Genomic DNA, 18,484 nt, shown 5'->3' with positions numbered 1-18,484 from the left:
GTTATTGCTTGACCAAATATATATCTAAACGGTTATCTGTAAAGAGAACAAATTTACACCAGCTATAGAAGGAACATCGACTTCATAAATAGAATTATCTGATCCATCTTGCAGTCGAGGAAAGAGCCATGTTCGCAGCATATACAAATAAGTAACTCTTGTTTAGCTCGTTGCTGCAATAAAACGACCTGTAAAATTGCCGTCGGAATATTGCACAGAAAACACTAATTTTGGGGAGTACCAAAATAATAACTAAAAATCTTTTTTAATTAATTCGAATTCTAGTTTTTGGGGAGTAATAGTTCAATGGGATTTTCTTATCCCCGGACACGGACATTATGTGTGTTAACTTTTCCACCGAGATGAAATGACAAAAGCAACACGATAAAAAAGTCTTCATACTGCAAAATTTCGATCGCACAACGCAGTCGGTATGTTCAAAGCCTGTAACAGCTGTAAACTGTATGGACGCATACGTACGCGTTTCCTTAAAACATTCCACCCTGTCAACGCCGGCGTTGCTACTTCGCGGCCGGCCTTCCTAACAGATTCTTTTAGAACGGAGGAAAGACTCTCTCACCCATTCAACATTTTCTTCAGACACCCTCAGTCGTTCCGTACTCTACCCTTTACACAGACCACCGGTGGTTTCAAACTAATTATCCTAACGACGACTGTTATTGTCACTTGAAGGATTACGATTAAACTTTCTACGGAACCTACGTTGAACTGTAACTATTGATTCACATTTACCATAATGTAAACTACAAAAGGCTTTCTGTACAGAAGTTTCCATCTTTGTTAGTAGCGCTGTCAAGAAGAAGTAGAGGAAATCAATCTACGGCCATGCGTGTACTGAAAGCGTCCTTTTTGCTATTCGATTCTAGCCTTAAATCATCACCATACACCACATCCACGAGTTATTATAACAGATTAAAACACCGATATTCTTTTTTATTCACTCGGTATTGTTTGTTATTTTCAAAATTGGGGGGTTGAAATTCTTACTGCGACAAAAGTAACCGATCGATATAAAAAACTGATAAACCTTTTTTATCAAGCGATAATAAAATATTTAGTGTCAAATTAGACCAAACAAGCATTTTAGACAAAATTTAAAAATTCAAAACTGATTATCGTTCGCAAAAAAAAATATAATGATTAAAACTTGAAAGAAGAATAATCGTTCCTTTTTGAATAATTTCAATAAAACTTTTGAAACTGGAATTTTACCAGCATCATTCTCCAAAAAAAAAACGATCAAAAAACAGGATATGCCGAGAATTTCAATAGAAATGCATTCTCTTTCACTCTGTATGAGACCATTTATACTCTTACTATATATACTACCACGTTATATCATTATATTACTAAATACTAAGTCTATAATGAAGAAAAATATCGCAACTTTAATTCTATATTTACAAATGAACATATACCAGAAATAGATTACAGTATTTATTTTTTTTTAACAGAAGAGGAAGATTTGCGTAGTAAAATCTACCGATATAAATATGAGTATTGCTAAAAGACAGAAAAGATCCAGTTGTATTGTAAAAATTTACTTTAAACAATAAAACATTTTACATATTTAATCTTTCCTGAAAGAGAATAATTTTTCCAATATTTAATAAACTTTCAGAAAATTGATCTCTTGATGTGTTAAACAGACTAAACCTACTTTGTAAATTTTTCTACTGCTAAGTTTTTATCGGCAAACTGTTTAAAAAATATTTTAAATATCTATAACTGAAAAATTAAATCTTAAATTGGCTAATTTTATAATTTCCAAGAATCACGGTTTAAATAATAATAATGATAATAATAGAAATTCTGAAAATTTAACAAATAAAGAAGTTTACACGAGATTTATTCTTTTCCCAGTGTTAGTCGATATGTAGCTGCTATGAAGTTAAGAAGTTTGTTTTACATTAACACATGTGTGTATATGTGTGCGCATTAATGTTAAAATTATCATAACAGTCGGATAACGTTTTAAAAGATTTTTTCTAACGAAACAAGCGAACGATGGAAAATTAGGTAAAACGGAAGATTGTTTTTAGTAAACTGTTATCATTAACATAACTAGCAACTAATATGATTTTTAACAGAATTTAACTCGATCGGGATTCCCGGCAGCTAATGATATGGATTTTATTTTTAATTCGTTATTTGTGTTTTCCAGGAAATAATTTTATTCATTATTTGGCGACAATTATTTATTGTTATTACATTCCATACCTTATCTGTCGATGGGAAATCCCTTTAATATTGCATTACATATCAAACTTCAGATAGATTTATGAGAGAGTAAAAGCAATATTTTCAATTTACTTCAAAATATTATAAAATAATATACACTTTAATCGATTCCAAAAAAAACCTATCGACCGATACTAGATTAAATAAGTGAAAATAATACTCCAGGAAAATTTTAATTAAATATCAATTAATTAATATCATCTGGGACTTAGTTTTATTATAGTTACGCAATAATGACGACGACAATAAGGAAGAAGTATATGTAAAACAAAGAAAAATCGATGATCGTTTGTATTTTTATAATTAGATGACTGAAAATTCTTGAAATTAGGTTTCAATAAAAAGTTTACCGTCAAAAGATTTTAATTAAAATAACTGGAGCTCGATACCTCGAAAGGTTCTGGCATTTTTCCACTTCAACCATCTCATCTACCTTGTTAAAATAGCTTAGAGGCACGTTTTGAAAAATAATAATAACAATAGAATAAGATTGAATCAATATTTTTGACGGTACATTTAATCCCTGTGGAACGCCGCCAAACATCTGAAAATTTACCGTGCCCTCAATAGTCTTGACCTCAGTATGTCTATCGTGTAAGTACTGATTAATCTGATTTACAATGTAATCACTGATGTTCATATTTATTAGAGCATCAATAATCGCCGGCCACGGTACAGATCCAAATGCGTTTTTTACATCCAGTAACACAAGTAATGGAAGACTTCTAGATCTCCGAGTACCGCTTTTGGCTGCTGTTGCCCATTCCGTAACTCTCTTAATCGCCTGTATCGTGGAACTACCTTTCCTAAAGCCGTACTGTTCTTGGTGTAGGCAGTTCTTCTCATCTAACTCATTCTGTAGTCTGGAGGCTATAAGTCGTTCAACCGTCTTCCCCATATTATTGATAAGACTTATGGGCCGGTATCCAGCTTGATCTATATTCGCGGCTTGCTTGGGCAGGAAAACGGTTCTTGCCGTCTTCCAGCAGCTTGGAAACATGCGGTTTTGAAGTCCAAAGCTGGCCACGTCCACCATCTCCCAGGGAACAGCATCTGCCAGACCCTTAAGAATTGCTGCTGGTATACTGTCTGGTCCTGGGCTTTTCTTATTGCTGAGTTTCTTGATCGCATTTAACACCTCTTGTTGATCGAATCTACCCCTTTCGCATTCAAGTATCGCTCTGTTTCCAGTATCCTCCCTGGGGAATAAGGTTCTTAGCTGTTGTATAGCTTCATCACTGTTTAGTATTGGAACTTGCCGACCAAGACGTTTTGCTATGATTTGGAATGCTTTACCCCAAGGGTCGTTATCTAGGTCTTTACACAGTTCTTGCCACTTCTTGCGTTTCTGGCGGTTCTATATTCTTCCATGGCTCTACTACTTTCTTCAATTATACCGAAGTAAGTGTGTCGTGCAGTTGATGTGGATTTTCTGTACATTAAATGCGTGAATTCTGTGCATTCACGATCCATCGAGGTGGTTCCGTGCCTCGTCAGACCGAAACCAACCGAGTTCTTCTCAATTTGGCGTTACAGATGACATGAACCGTTGACAGAAGGCTACACGTTTTCCAGTGTCTGCTGGTAACAACTCGTGAGCAACAGCTATTCTGTACGGATGAATCTTTAAACACTAGCGCGATGCCGTTTGGGCATTACCAACGGACAGACCAGACCGACTAGATATACGTCGCACAGTCTTCTTGGGACTGACAGAATATGTAGCTTGCAAGTCAATCAACTTTACTGGTGTTAGCACTTTCAGTGGACGACTTTTGGCTGCGTCTGCCGCATTCCGAGTCTCTTGGAACTTGTACAGACGCTTGATGGAGGACTTGTTTGATGCATCCACACCGTACTTTTCTGTGAAGGCATTTTGGGTCTGGGCATAACTGGCACATCTAATATATTCTCTGCTTCAGTGTGTAACCCATTTTCCTTAATTAAATCTGCTAAAAAAGGAGGAAATATGCTTCCATATGGTTGCGTCACTTTTTGAACACTATATAATAAATATCATTTCTCTCATAGAAATCATATTTCTATGAGAAATAAAATTTAACTTGTGCCGGTAATACCTCAGACAATTAGTATGCGTAGTGAAGATTTTATGTACTGTACTATTTTTTGTATTTTAAGTATATCATTATTATTATTATTTATTTTTAATAATTTGTAAAAAGAAAAACACACAAAAAACGCTATCGATATTATATCATTATCGCTAGTTAATTTTAATAAAATTTATGTAAATCATAATTTTATTTTTATTGCAAAACTACAAGGAGGTATAACAAATTAAGACTAACTGAATAACAATTGTTATTTTATGTCAAGAGAAAGTAAAAATTATAAACATCCGATTTCAATTCTCATCGCTATTTATTCTATTTATTGTTGTTTACGTCATCATCACTGTCTTCTAATAATTTTCAATTAAGTAAAATTAATTTAATTAATCTTAACTACCACTAATATAGCATTTAGTTGAAATAAATTAATTGCGTAACAATAATTCTTTTTTTTTATTATTACAATTATGTAAGAAAATTTGTTTAATGAGAAAATTGTCACTCGCCATAAAGAAATTAAATTTCAGAAATCTTTAAAAAACGTTTTTCAAGACATAGATTAATCTTTGTAAACTGTGAAATATAAATAATCACACTACTCAAGAGATTTTTCAAAAACAATGTGTATGGAATAATGCAAAATCAGTCAAATACAAATTAAAAAAAAAATTATTGTCTATATTTTATTAGTATATTTTTATCTATAATTATAAAAAAAAAATATTAAAAGCTATAGCAACACGGGTTTAATTGTTCTTAAAAAATGCTGCACGAGTAGCTAATACAAAAATATATTAATTGCATAACGTTGTAAACTGGATGAACGGTTGGGAATTCAAAATTCCAATATATATATATATATATATATATATATACACAACGTAAAACGTGGAACTCAAGAATAACAGAGAAATGGCTTTTTCCAACAATAAAATTAAATAAAAAGATATTACAATGAACATCGAACTAAAAATGTTATGCGAGTATAAAAAATTATCTCGTTTAAATAAAATTAAATTGTTTGAAATTACACAGATATATAAATGGACAGACACGTTTAAGTACGCTTTTTAAAGACATCCTAAATGCGTATCTTTCCTATTAAGATACAAACCAGTGTAATTTCAGACAGAGTACGTTGAAACAACAGAAGAGCTGCTCAATCGTGAATGTTACCAATTAACAGGTAAAAACGTTTGAGGGCGAGCGGGCTATGTTTAAATGCTTTTTAATGCCAAACGTCTACTTTACAGTCGATCTTTATTCGCAGGTGTCATCGTTTACCAAGTAAACTGTTTGAACTTTCTTGCGTTATATTTTATATTTTAATTCCCTGAAAAAAGTTTCCCAAAATGGCCCTCATAAAAATCGGGTGTGCGTGTCAAACGAATAGTTAGGATATTAAATTTCACTTTGGTAATTAAAACTTAATTTCTTTTACACATCTGACAAACTGTTCTAAAATATAGACAACTCGAATCCGTAAAGTAGACTGTGAAAACAAACCTTCTCTCTACTATACTGATGGTATTTACGAGAAGAAAACTGTTAAATCCGTAGGTTATATATATATATATATATATAGAGACAGTATAACAGTAACAGTGCATATATATACTGTTTTTAAATGAAACATAAAATAACTTTTGACGATACTATTTCAGTTGCAATTTTTTCATTTAAGAATTAAAACTTAGCTCTCAAGTTAGTACTAAATGGTTTTGATATTTTTTCCGGTTTTCTAGCATTAAAAACAAGGTACTTCCATTACAACAGGGACCGGGTAATACCACTAAATATGAAAATTACAGCGATTTATGGACAATTTAAAATAAGTAACTGATAGTAAGATAGTACAATACATTTTTTGCAAAAAAAAAAAGAAATATACGAGGTGTGATCAAAAAATACGGTGAATAATTTTTTATTAAAAAAAGTAAAAAGGTTACATAGAATTCGATTTAATCTCCTTCAAAGTACTGTCCTTGGCTAGCAATGCACTTATCCCACCGTTGACTCCATGACTGGAGGCGTTTCTGGAAGGCGTCTTTAGGAAGGGCTTTCAGCTGCTCGGTCGTGGCCCTCTCAATGTCAGCAATGGTGTCAAAACGTTTTCCTTTAAGCCCAGTTTTAATTTTTGGGAAGAGCCAAAAGTCGCATGGTGCTAAATCCGGTGAGTATGGCGGATGTGGACAGACAGGAACACTTTTTTCGGCCAAAAACTCGCGAATGAGAAGCGAGGTGTGACACGGCGCGTTGTCGTGGTGAAGAAGGAAGCCAGCCATTGGTCCATTTTTCTGGTCGCTTTCTTCGTACGTCGTTAAAAGTTAAAATGCTTTGAACGGATCCTTACGAGATGTTAAGGTCTACTGATAGCTCTCGAATAGTCTCGCCTGTTTCAACGAACCATTGTTTTCACTTTTTGCACATTTTCAACTGTTTTTGAGGTTATGGACGTCCCGCACGCTGCTCGTCTTCAACAGACTCATTTCCGTTTTTAAATCGGTCATACCACTTGTACACAGTATTCAAAGTTACCAAATTATCGCCGTACACCGATTCTAACATTTCGTGAGCTTCTTTGGCACTCTTTTGCAACTTAAAACAAAACTTAATGTTAATGCGTTGTTCAAAATCCATGTTGCGCGACAGACACGATAAACACAACCTCACTCTAGCGGCTCTGGCAGCTGACTGGCAAGCTCGAACGTGTTACAACTTGTCCCTGCCTGTCTCAGTTGATCACGCTATTGGACAAATTACAGCATATGGATGTAGCGTCGGCAGTTGCCGCTATAAAAATTAAATCACCGTATTTTTTTATCACACCTCGTATATCGCTTTGGATATGCTGGTACCGAGTGGGGTCTGTTCAAGGCCGGGATATCACAAAAATATAGGCACCGAATTTTAAGTCGCACGTACTCAGGCCAGAAGTAGGTGTTGTGGGTTGACACCGCGCATTTGTTGCATAAAATTTTCGTATGAAAACATGATAAGAGATATTTATTCCGACCCGACACGTCTATAATTCGAACTAGTTATAACTATACTTCGTCAGTTTATAAGCGTTTTTTACACAAACTGTCTTTTTAATTTAAGAGGAAAAACCAAATTTGTGGAGAATTTATTTGATTGTGTATGTATTACGACGCATTCCAATAATTCTAGCATCGTTTTAAAAATGTTGGTGGTATTTATATTAAAATTTAATAACTTTGAGAACTACTGTGTAGAAATAATTTTATCGTAAAAAAAATCTATTGCATTCAAAATCTCAAGAAGAAATGAATTCCAAAATTCTATTCTGCATGTGTATGTATTTTTTACATGTTTCCGAGACATTTTTATTCGTTGAAATAAATTCATTATCACAAATTCCGTTTTTATAACTAAACTAATTGTACAGTAAAATAAACCGTTCCATTCGTCAAACCTTTAATTCGGTTACAAGAGATATAAATAAAAATGAATATTTCCCGTCTGTCAGTATTTTGAACCGACAGACGTATCTGTCGGTTCAAAATAATTTTATGTAATCAAATCTACTGTAAAAACAATATTGGCACACACAATTTAATTTCTATTTTTATAGAAGAATGAATTAATATAGTTAACAAACCTAAGACTATAAATGTATAGCGTTTTTTCAATTAAAATTCCAATTATTTTATGTCAGATATCATTCTATTTAAAATAGAAATAATGACATTTTTATCAATAAATATTGAATCTTTGTTCGATCCTGTGAAAATAATAATATTAATAACCTCAAAGCAGAATATTAAAGTAAGTTTTGATTGACGCATTTAACAGAGCAGCGATCTCGTGATACCCTCATCATTAGCTGCTTAAACTTAAAATAATAATAAATATTTATTATGTAACGATTTGCTTAGGCTGGAAAGAAACTCATACAAATGAATTGCGTTACAATTTCACTCGGTTAAAATTATATAATATATGAAATTGAAGTTTGAAGATAAAAATTTGCGCCGACCAATTTTAAAACTTTAGTTTTAGGTATAGATGTATTGTGTATTCGTGTATAATTGTAATTATAAATAGTTATAAAGATATTGTACACGATTATTAATAAATAATTCTGTTAGATAAGTTTTCCTGGTATTTGCAATAAACAACAATGAAGGTTGTATTTAAATATTATTTTTTTAAATGTATTTTGTACATTCATTTTTTTGTGACGGTAAGAACTGCATTGTTTAAACTGGCCGGTGTGTGTGTGTGTATATATATATATATATATATATATATATATATATATATATATGCATATGTATTGATGTATTTTTTTAAAATTAATTGAATGTCATAAACTTCATCATAAATTACATATTCAACATTTAGGAAGATTTTTTTTATGCTGTATAAAGTTTAGTATTTTATGTATAAGAAATAGTGACATAGGAAAGAAAGGCACTCGACCAAAGAACATCTTTTATATTTTACCGTTTTGATATTTTATGTTATGAAAGAAGATTCAAAATAGGTGGATTGATAAAGTTAGAACTGAAGAAGTTCCATGAAAATAAAAAAAATCCTTGAAAATGTTTCATGAAAATAAGTAGGCTGGTGATTGAAAAACATATCAATATACTGAAAGTTAATAATATATTAATGGAAGGAAGGAGTGCAAAATAAAACTAAATAAAAATAAAAATTTGAATACATAAATTATGTTAAGATGTATGATAAAGAAAATACGTAGAGATTTAAAAATCGTCTTAGATCACAAACAAATTAAGAAAATATAAAATCTTTGAAGCAGTTGATTATAAAATAAACATCTAATAATTTTTAAATACAACTTATCGGTTTTAATTTGCTTAATTATTTATGAAAATTTCTTAAATTTGGTCAAAATATTTACAATTATCATCATTAATTTTTGTAAAATCTTGTTGATGCTACACAAGAAAGAAAAAAAATCTTATTTCAACACTTTTTTAAAATCAATGCAAGGGCATACGGAACGAATAACATCAGTAATACAACAATTATTAATTTCACGAAAGTTTTTACGTTATTCCATAAATCAAGGATAAAAATTTCCTAGTTCATCAATCGAGGAAGTACAATTATTTAACGAAGACCGTGGTTAATGTAAAAAATAAAATAAATAAAAAAATAGTAATAAATAAATAAAAATCCAATAATAAATGTAATAGTAGTAATTATAAAAAAAGAGAAAAAAAAAGGAAAACATAAATACTAAGCAACGGTACAGTCATTCAATGATTCATTTATTTATTTTCAGCGTTTTTATCACAGCCGAGAAACTCTCAATTATTTATTTATTGAATGACACTTCTGGTAGCAGACAGCCGTAATGTTATAAAAGAGCTAATAACCAGTAAATTTTTATGAATTCTGCAGCTTATTATTCTGTAAAGAATCAGTACTGCACGAGTGTTTCTTTTGTTGTACGTCTATTATTTCTTTATTAATAAAATCGCTAATGTTAGTTAATTATTTTCACAGATAATACTACTTAAAGTAGTGTTACTTTATTTAGGATAGTTTAATTTAAAGGAATTTATAATAACTTGGGTTCAGTTATTTTTTTTTTCTAAATGGAAATAAATTTTAGGAAAAACAGTTAATAACTGAGAATTTGTTCATAAATTTTTTTTTATCACATCAATAAAAACAGGAGTTTTTCCGATAGATTTTATTTTACTGTATGCGTTCCAGAGATTGATTATTATTTAAGAATTAAAAAGCGTTACGTAACTAAAGGTAATTCTTTTAATTTCATTAAATACTACATTAGAGTCTAGTAAAAATATTGTTTTCAAACAACCAAACAGCTAAGCATTGCTGCAATTTTTTATTTAAAATAAGTTTATAAAAAAACAAATTTAATGAGATTATTAATGATAATTAAAATAAAAATTTGATATTACAATAACAACAAATTTTACATTTCGATTTTGATTTTGGTAGACAGCAAACGGTAAGCGTAAAAACAATTGGAATTTATTTTTACCAAATATTTTCCATATTCTTTTATCGACATGTTTTTTTTTTGTCTTCAGTCATTTGACTGGTTTGATGCAGCTCTCCCAGATTCCCTATCTACTGCTAGTCGTTTCATTTCGGTATACCCCCTACATCCTACATCCCTAACAATTTGTTTTACGTATTCCAAACGTGGCCTGCCTATACAATTTTTTCCTTCTACCTCTCCTTCCAATATTAAAGCGACTATTCCAGGATGCCTTAGTATGTGGCCTATAAGTCTGTCTCTTCATTTAGCTATATTTTTCCAAATGCTTCTTTCTTCATCTATTTGCCACAATACCTCTTCATTTGTCACTTTATCCACCCATCTAATTTTTAACATTCTCCTATAGCACCGCATTTCAAAAGCTTCTAATCTTTTCTTCTCAGATACTCCGATTGTCCAAGCTTCACTTCCATATAAAGCGACACTCCAAACATATACGTTCAAAAATTTTTTCCTGACATATAAATTAATTTTTGATGTAAACAAATTATATTTCAGACTGAAGGCTCGTTTCGCCTGTGCTATTCGACATTTTATATCGCTCCTGCTTCGTCCATCTTTAGTAATTCTACTTCCCATATAACAAAATTCTTTTACCTCCATAATCTTTTCTCCTCCTATTTTCACATTCAGTGGTTCATCTTTGTTATTTCTAATACATTTCATTACTTTTGTTCTGCTCTTGTTTATTTTCATGCGATAGTTCTTGCGTAGGAATTCATCTATGCCCTTCATTGTTTCTTCTAAATCCTTTTTACTCTCGGCTAGAATTACTATATCATCAGCAAATCGTAGCATCTTTATCTTTTCACCTTGTACTGTTACTCCGAATCTAAATTGTTCTTTAACACCATTAACTGCTAGTTCCATGTAGAGATTAAAAAGTAACGGGGATAGGGAACATCCTTGTCGGACTCCCTTTCTTATTACGGCTTCTTTCTTATGTTCTTCAATTGTTACTGTTGCTGTTTGGTTCCTGTACATGTTAGCAATTGTTCTTCTATCTCTGTATTTGAACCCTAATTTTTTTAAATGCTGAACATTTTATTCCAGTCTACGTTATCGAATGCCTTTTATAGGTCTATAAACGCCAAGTATGTTGGTTTGTTTTTCTTTAATCTTCCTTCTACTATTAATCTGAGGCCTAAAGTTGCTTCCCTTGTCCCTATACTTTTCCTGAAACCAAATTGGTCTTCTCCTAACACTTCTTCCACTCTCCTCTCAATTCTTCTGTATAGAATTCTAGTTAAGATTTTTTATGCATGACTAGTTAAACTAATTGTTCTATATTCTTCACATTTATCTGCCCCTGCTTTCTTTGGTATCATTACTATAACACTTTTTTTGAAGTCTGACGGAACTTCCCCTTTTTCATAAATATTACACACCAGTTTGTATAATCTATCAATCGCCTCCTCACCTGCACTGCGCAGTAATTCTACAGGTATTCTGTCTATTCCAGGAGCCTTTCTGCCATTTAAATCTTTTAATGCTCTCTTAAATTCAGATCTCAGTATTGTTTCTCACATTTCATCCTCCTCAACTTCCTCTTCTTCCTATATAACACCATTTTCTAATTCATCGACATGTTATATATGTTTTTTTTTTTTAAATTCTAAAATTGAAGTAATCTTTAACTGACCAACATTCGGTTTATTATAGAAATGATAGACCAAGTGAAACGTAAAAATATAACAAAAATGTGTTTAATTATTATTAAGAAAACTTACTAATTATTAATATAATCGGGTTATAATCTCTTTTGTTGTCATTGACATAATGAAACATATTGATACAATGATTTTTTTCGAATTCTAACGACTACTATTAAGAAGTGATATCAGAAAGTATATCAGATCATAACTAGTTAGTTATTCCGGTTGTAGTTAAAACTTATCAATACGTCATACGAATTTTCTCCTGTTAATACTTTCAAAATGCGGTTTTGAGTTGAAACGGTGTAAATTGTCATAACAGAAAGGGATATTTTTTAAAAATATTTGTGCTAGTCTTTATTATGACAGGGACCCGAAGGACCTGAAGTATAACAAACTCCGGTAAGATTAACATTCGGAATGAAGGTGTCACATTTAAAGTTGAATATCACCTGAATTTTGGTCGGCTTGTCATATTAACATTCAACCTTCATTTTTTTTCATTGAAGAAGGCAAGGGAAAACAATTTTTCTCTTCAATCTCTCTAGTAAACCGTACGTGGAAAGCTTTTTATTCTTGAAAACAGCTATGTCATTTTCGGAATTGATTTGTGACTCGTGTCAGTTCGCCTACAACCAGTGCGGTAGGGAAAGTTAGTACTTGTAAAATTAAAGTAAATAATACTGGATGATTTACATTAAAATACATATACAAAGTGTATCACGAAGTTCTCTCGGTAGTTTCATAACCTATTTTGCTCGTGAAAATAATGGGAAAAGTCCTTATAAATATACGAGGTAGGTGAGAAAAGTAATGAGATTGGTAACACTGCGAGCGATCTGACAACGCTGTGTCTACCGGTCTGGGCTAGATCGGTATGTTCATCCCTTCCACATGCTCAGTACGAGTTTCAACTCCGTTCAGCCAACGCATTATTTTTGACAGCGCCATCAGTGAAGTTGTATTCTGTTGTTTGTTACGAAAATGGAGCATCGGAATTTAGAGCAACGTTGTGCAATCAAGTTTTGTGTTAAACTTGGGGAATCCGTGACTCTGCCCTTTGAAAAGTTGAAACAGGCCTATGGGGAACATTACTTATCAAGAGCACAAGTTTTCCACTGGCACAAATAATTTTTGGAAGGCCGAGAACACGTTGAAGATCAACCTCACTCAGCGAGACCTTCAACTTCATAATTTGACGAAAACGTTGAGCGTGTGAGGGTTCTTGTGAGATCAGACCGTCCTTTAACAATAAGGATGATGAGTTAACAGATAAATGTAAACATTTTCACCGTACACTAAATTTTGGCAGACGATATGGATATGTGAATGGTTTGTGCGAAATTGGTGCCGAAAAACCTCACAACGGAACAGAAGGACAATCGAAGAAACGTATGCGTTGATCTTCTTGAGAGGATTGACAATGACCAAGAATTCTGCAATCGTGTGATCACAGGTAAACGGAAAAGCGAAGAGTGGCACACTCCGTCATCTCCTCGACCGAAAAAATGTCGAATGAGCAAATCAAAGATCAAAACCATGCTGATTTGCTTTTTTGACAGTAGGGGTATCGTGCATAAAGAATTTGTTCCTCCAAGACAAACTGTCAACCAAGTGTTTTACAAAGGTGTCCTTGAAAGGCTCAGGAAAATAGTGATTCGCGTGAGACCAGACATTGCAGGCAAGTGGATGCTTCATCATGACAATGCCCCGTGTCAGACAGCCATTTCCATCACGGAATTTTTGACCTCAAAACCCATTCCTACGGTTCCTCAACCCCCTTATTCACCTGATTTGAGTCCTTCTGACTTTTTCCTTTTCCCGAAATTGAAACATGTCTTAAAAGGACGTCAGTTTGGAACTCTGGAGAACATTCAAAAGACTGTGACCGACCAGTTAAAAGCCCTATCAGTTAAAACCTTCCAATCCTGCTACTAGGAGTGGGAACAACGACTCCACCGGTGTATAACTGCCCAAGGGAACTACTTTGAAGGGAATAATATGGCTGTTTGAAAAAATACAAAGTTTAGTTAGTAAAAAGTCAGTCTCATTACTTTTCTCACACGGCTCGTATGTCCTAAAATGCTTCATTTGCGAGTTACGGTTAATGAAAGATTTCGCTCGGATTTCTAGTGCCGTTTCCATTCGCTTAAATCATCATTTCCCTGAAAAATGGATAGGTCGTGAAGATCCACATTTCTGGCCACCGAGATCGTCTGGTTTAATACCTTTAAATTTTTACGTCTGGGGATCGACGAAAAATGTTGTATACTAAACAAATACACATTCTCGTGAAAAATAATTGTCCGCATTATGGATGCGGCTGAGTAACTTAATGATAGACCTGAAGAACTAAAAGAGCAACAAAAGCGGTGCCGCTTTTGAATGCTCATTTTTGAACATTTATTATAAACTGGTACGTATAATGCACTTTCGTCTAGTCTACTGTTTCTAAATAAAATTGGAATTTTTCTAACTTTTCTTTGTTTTGTTTAATCTATCTTGCAGCATTTTGTTCAGAATTAAATTCTCTAAAAAGTTTTGTTTAAAATTTTTATGTGTTTATTGTTCATTTAACAAAGTTATTGTTCGTCAAACACAAAAAACAAGGTTTTTAACCCAATTTATTGGTTTCCACCTGAGATTTCTATACGATTCTGGGATATATTTTATTCGATTTTTCAGGTCAAAAACTATAAGAAATCTCTAACTCTGCCCCTTAATTAACGTTTTAAAAATTTCAGTACGATCTCATTTCATCGGGGTCGCAAAAACTCGAACGAAATCTTTCACTAGCAGTAACTCACAATTGAAGCCTTTTAGGATATATGTTTATTTGAACTTTCTCCATTACTTTCAGGAATAGAATAGGTTACGAAAAACCCGGGAGAACTTCGTGATTCACGTATATATATATATATATTCACGTTTATTTATTTATTGATAAAAATTCTGTTTACATTCACTAAATTTTCTTTAAATTTAGTGTTTTACGTAATAAAAACCTTTACAATCAATTCTGGGGGGAATACAGCAATTTTTAAAACATAAATGTAAACATAAAGTGTTTCATATAAAGTCGAAACATAATTGTAAATGTAGTGGTGGCTTTTTCATTTCCCTTTGGCTTTTTCATGAAAACAAATTTACGAGGGACTAGACTTTTAATAAAATAAAACAATACGAACAGTATTATATAAACAGACTGTTTATTTATTGCGTTTTCATTTAGGTCTATACAAAAGGTTTTTTTTAAATTATGCCTTTATTGATGTTTAAATCCAAACATAATTAAAATCCTTGTAAACATAATACTATCTGTTTCGTATATAACATACACGGCATTTTAAAAAAAAATGATGAAAATTGCTGTGTTTAACCGAAATTACGCGGACTATGAATATTATATAACAATCTAATTATCTTGGGGGGAGGGGAGTTAACAGACGAAGAATGTCGATTTATAAAACAAGGAAGTATATATACAGACATGTATCGCAGTTAAATGAACAAACAGTTTTACATAATGGTAAAATCTAAACAATACAATACCTAAGTACTTAATTGCGTGTAATTTGTGTATAACAGTGTATTATCGCTGTTAACATTATTTCAAGCATATTTTTTCCGTTATTTTCTGCTTTTAACAATTACTGTAATTAATCAATTTTATATTATTTAAATTAGTTTATTCACCAACAGATTTGTTTTTATCTAATGGGAAGTTACAACAACCAAATAACCAAAATATTTTAGGTAAAGTATTCCCATCAAATTGTACTTACTTTAAGATGTCATTTAATACAATATTTATTCAGATAAGAAGCTAAATAATATGAGCATAATTCAGAAACCATATTTTTTTTTTTTTATATATATAATTTGACTGGCATAAGGCACAATATAATTGTCTCATCCTTCTTGTAACGCGATTCGTTGAGACACAAACGGTACTTAATTTTTAAAAAATGAATTTCTGATTAGGATATACAATTATTTGTAATGTTAAGTGTTAAAGGGTGTACCTGTTGTTATCCTATTGATTTCGCTTCTGATATAAATCTATAATAGTGTAATCTTCTTTCGCTTTTATGCAGTACATTATTGGATGAATAAATCATGACTTAGATAAATAAAATTTAATTACATATTCCTATATTAGATTTTAAACGGTCCAATAAATAATAAAACAATGTTATGGAAATAGAAAAATAATTAAATAAATCTACTGTACATTTATAATAAAATATTAATTTAATCTGAAATTATTCGTTGTATCCAGTAGTTTCGTACTGAATAAAATATTTGGTGTAAATTCAGTATTTTATTTCTCTAATAACCTTCAACCGGCAAAAAATCTTCTGCATATTACTATATTTTATAGTGCTACGTAATGAACAGTTTAAATAATTTAAGAATTTTTAAGTGCTAAAAACAATTTCACAATATTTGTACTAATGTAAGGACCATTCGCTGTGTGCTTCAGGGCAAGATTTTTTTTTTTAAACCTTAAAATCCCAAATCCGTTTTACGACAGAACTGTAACTTTAATTGACACTAAAAAAAATACGTGAGAATATCTATTCCGAAGTAATAGTTTTTCGGTGTAAATCGAAAGTTGTACGCGGTTTTAAATTCGATTACGTGAAAATCAGGCTTATTTTAAGAAGAAAAAAATGCCTGAGTAACAGCTGGAAGGTGGCCCGTTCATAGTTATTAAATGTATTACACATTAATTAAGAAAACAATAAACGGGGAAACTTGTCGTTGATCTAATTTTTGTGATCTCTCCCTGATGAGTTATATAGCTTCATAATTAGGTTTCATCATTAATTTACGGCCTTCAGTTTTTTTCTTTTAATTTACATTTATGAAGTGTTGCATACTCATCTTAATCGTTTGTTGAGAATTTTTTGACACCGTGCTATATTAACCGCAATTTAAAAATCTCTTGTGACAAATTTTAACTGACTGTCCCAGAGTAAAGCCTGATATTAAAAAATGGTTTGTCAGTAACAAGAAGATTTATTTTTACGAAACAAAAAATCAATCTAGCAAACTTTAACAGCTAAAACATACGTTTTTAATGTCTTCCAACAAAAATAAACTCACACTTGCTTTGAATTTCGACATTCTGAATTACATAACGCGTCAAAATGTAATCTGTGAAATAAAGACAAAAACACATAATTTATATGTAATCCGCAACGCTAAAAGGTAGGAGTAAAAGTTAAACTACGTCACACGCCTCAGTACTCTGAGAACTACACACATGACATACGAATCATTTTCTATTTAGCATTGCATCTGCTGAAAAATATTTTATCGTACGCTACCATTCATTGCGCTACCGTTCATGCGGGTCGGTTACGCAAGTCTATTATTAACTGCGTTCTTTCTTACGTTTCTATGAACCCCACATGACAAGCTGAAAAAAGTAACGTTTTACATTTTAAAAAAAGTATTCTACAAACAAAATATACGAAATGTTTTTTAATTACTAAATTTTCCAATATTTACTTAAAAATCAAATTCTTTAAGTAGACTTACTGATTATACTATGGAATTAGTGTTATTAAACCGAAGCATTGCTTTTATATCTCTATGAACAATGTTTACGTTCATAGTTGACGGATTTTTTTTATTGAAAGGTAAAATCTATTTGAAAAAGTATAATAATTGACCGAGCGAACAAAAGCTTTTACATTTTAGTTTTTCGTACGACTGCATTTTATTTTATAGCTTAACATTGTTAAATTTATCATTTCACACAACTGCAGTATAAACAATCTATACCGATTCATTTTATATATATATATATATTAATTTCTTCAATAAATAAACCTTATACATCAACTTTTATTCTTTATTTTTATTTTAATTTTGAAGTTTTCTCCTCTTCTTATTTTAACCCCAAGAATAAAACATTTAATTTCGTTTCAAATCGAAATTAAAAGAATGTCTATAAATTATAATATTTTTTTAATAAAACATGTACTACGAGTACGGTACTTAGTGTTACTGTATTCTTTGAACTCGTTCTGCCACATATTTATGTTATTTTATTAAAAAAAATTCCATTTAAAAAAGTTTTGTATAAATGTAAAAATTTAGGTTTCTTTTTATACAAAAATATTTTAGAAAATAATGTATTTAAATATAAATTTTGTAATAGTTAAGTATAAGAAAAAATGTATGTATGTATATATATATATATATATATATATATATATATATATATATATATATATATAAACATCAAACAGTTAAGAGGGGGGAAAAACAAGTTAATTATTTTATGAAACCTCTTTTCTAGGTCGATATGATAGAATTTGTTAAACATCTATTAATACCGTTCCTGGATTCGATATCAGACAACTTTTACAAAAAAAAAAAAAAACGGAATGGCAACGACCGCTGGGGAAAACCAAGAATTTCTTCTCACCTGCTATGTCAAACGTGAC

The 18,484-nt window shown here is 31.4% G+C and overlaps 1 protein-coding gene across 2 annotated transcripts in view; it reads left to right on the top strand.

Moving 5' to 3' along the window:
* Positions 1-18,484, top strand: part of LOC142323567 (hexuronate transporter) — a 246,739-nt gene that overhangs the window by 132,333 nt on the left and 95,922 nt on the right. The window lies entirely within an intron of this gene.

The sequence above is a fragment of the Lycorma delicatula genome, chromosome 4 (assembly GCF_047948215.1).
Source record: "Lycorma delicatula isolate Av1 chromosome 4, ASM4794821v1, whole genome shotgun sequence".
NCBI classification, from domain to species: Eukaryota; Metazoa; Arthropoda; class Insecta; order Hemiptera; family Fulgoridae; genus Lycorma; species Lycorma delicatula.
This window is presented reverse-complemented; position numbering and strand designations above follow the sequence as displayed.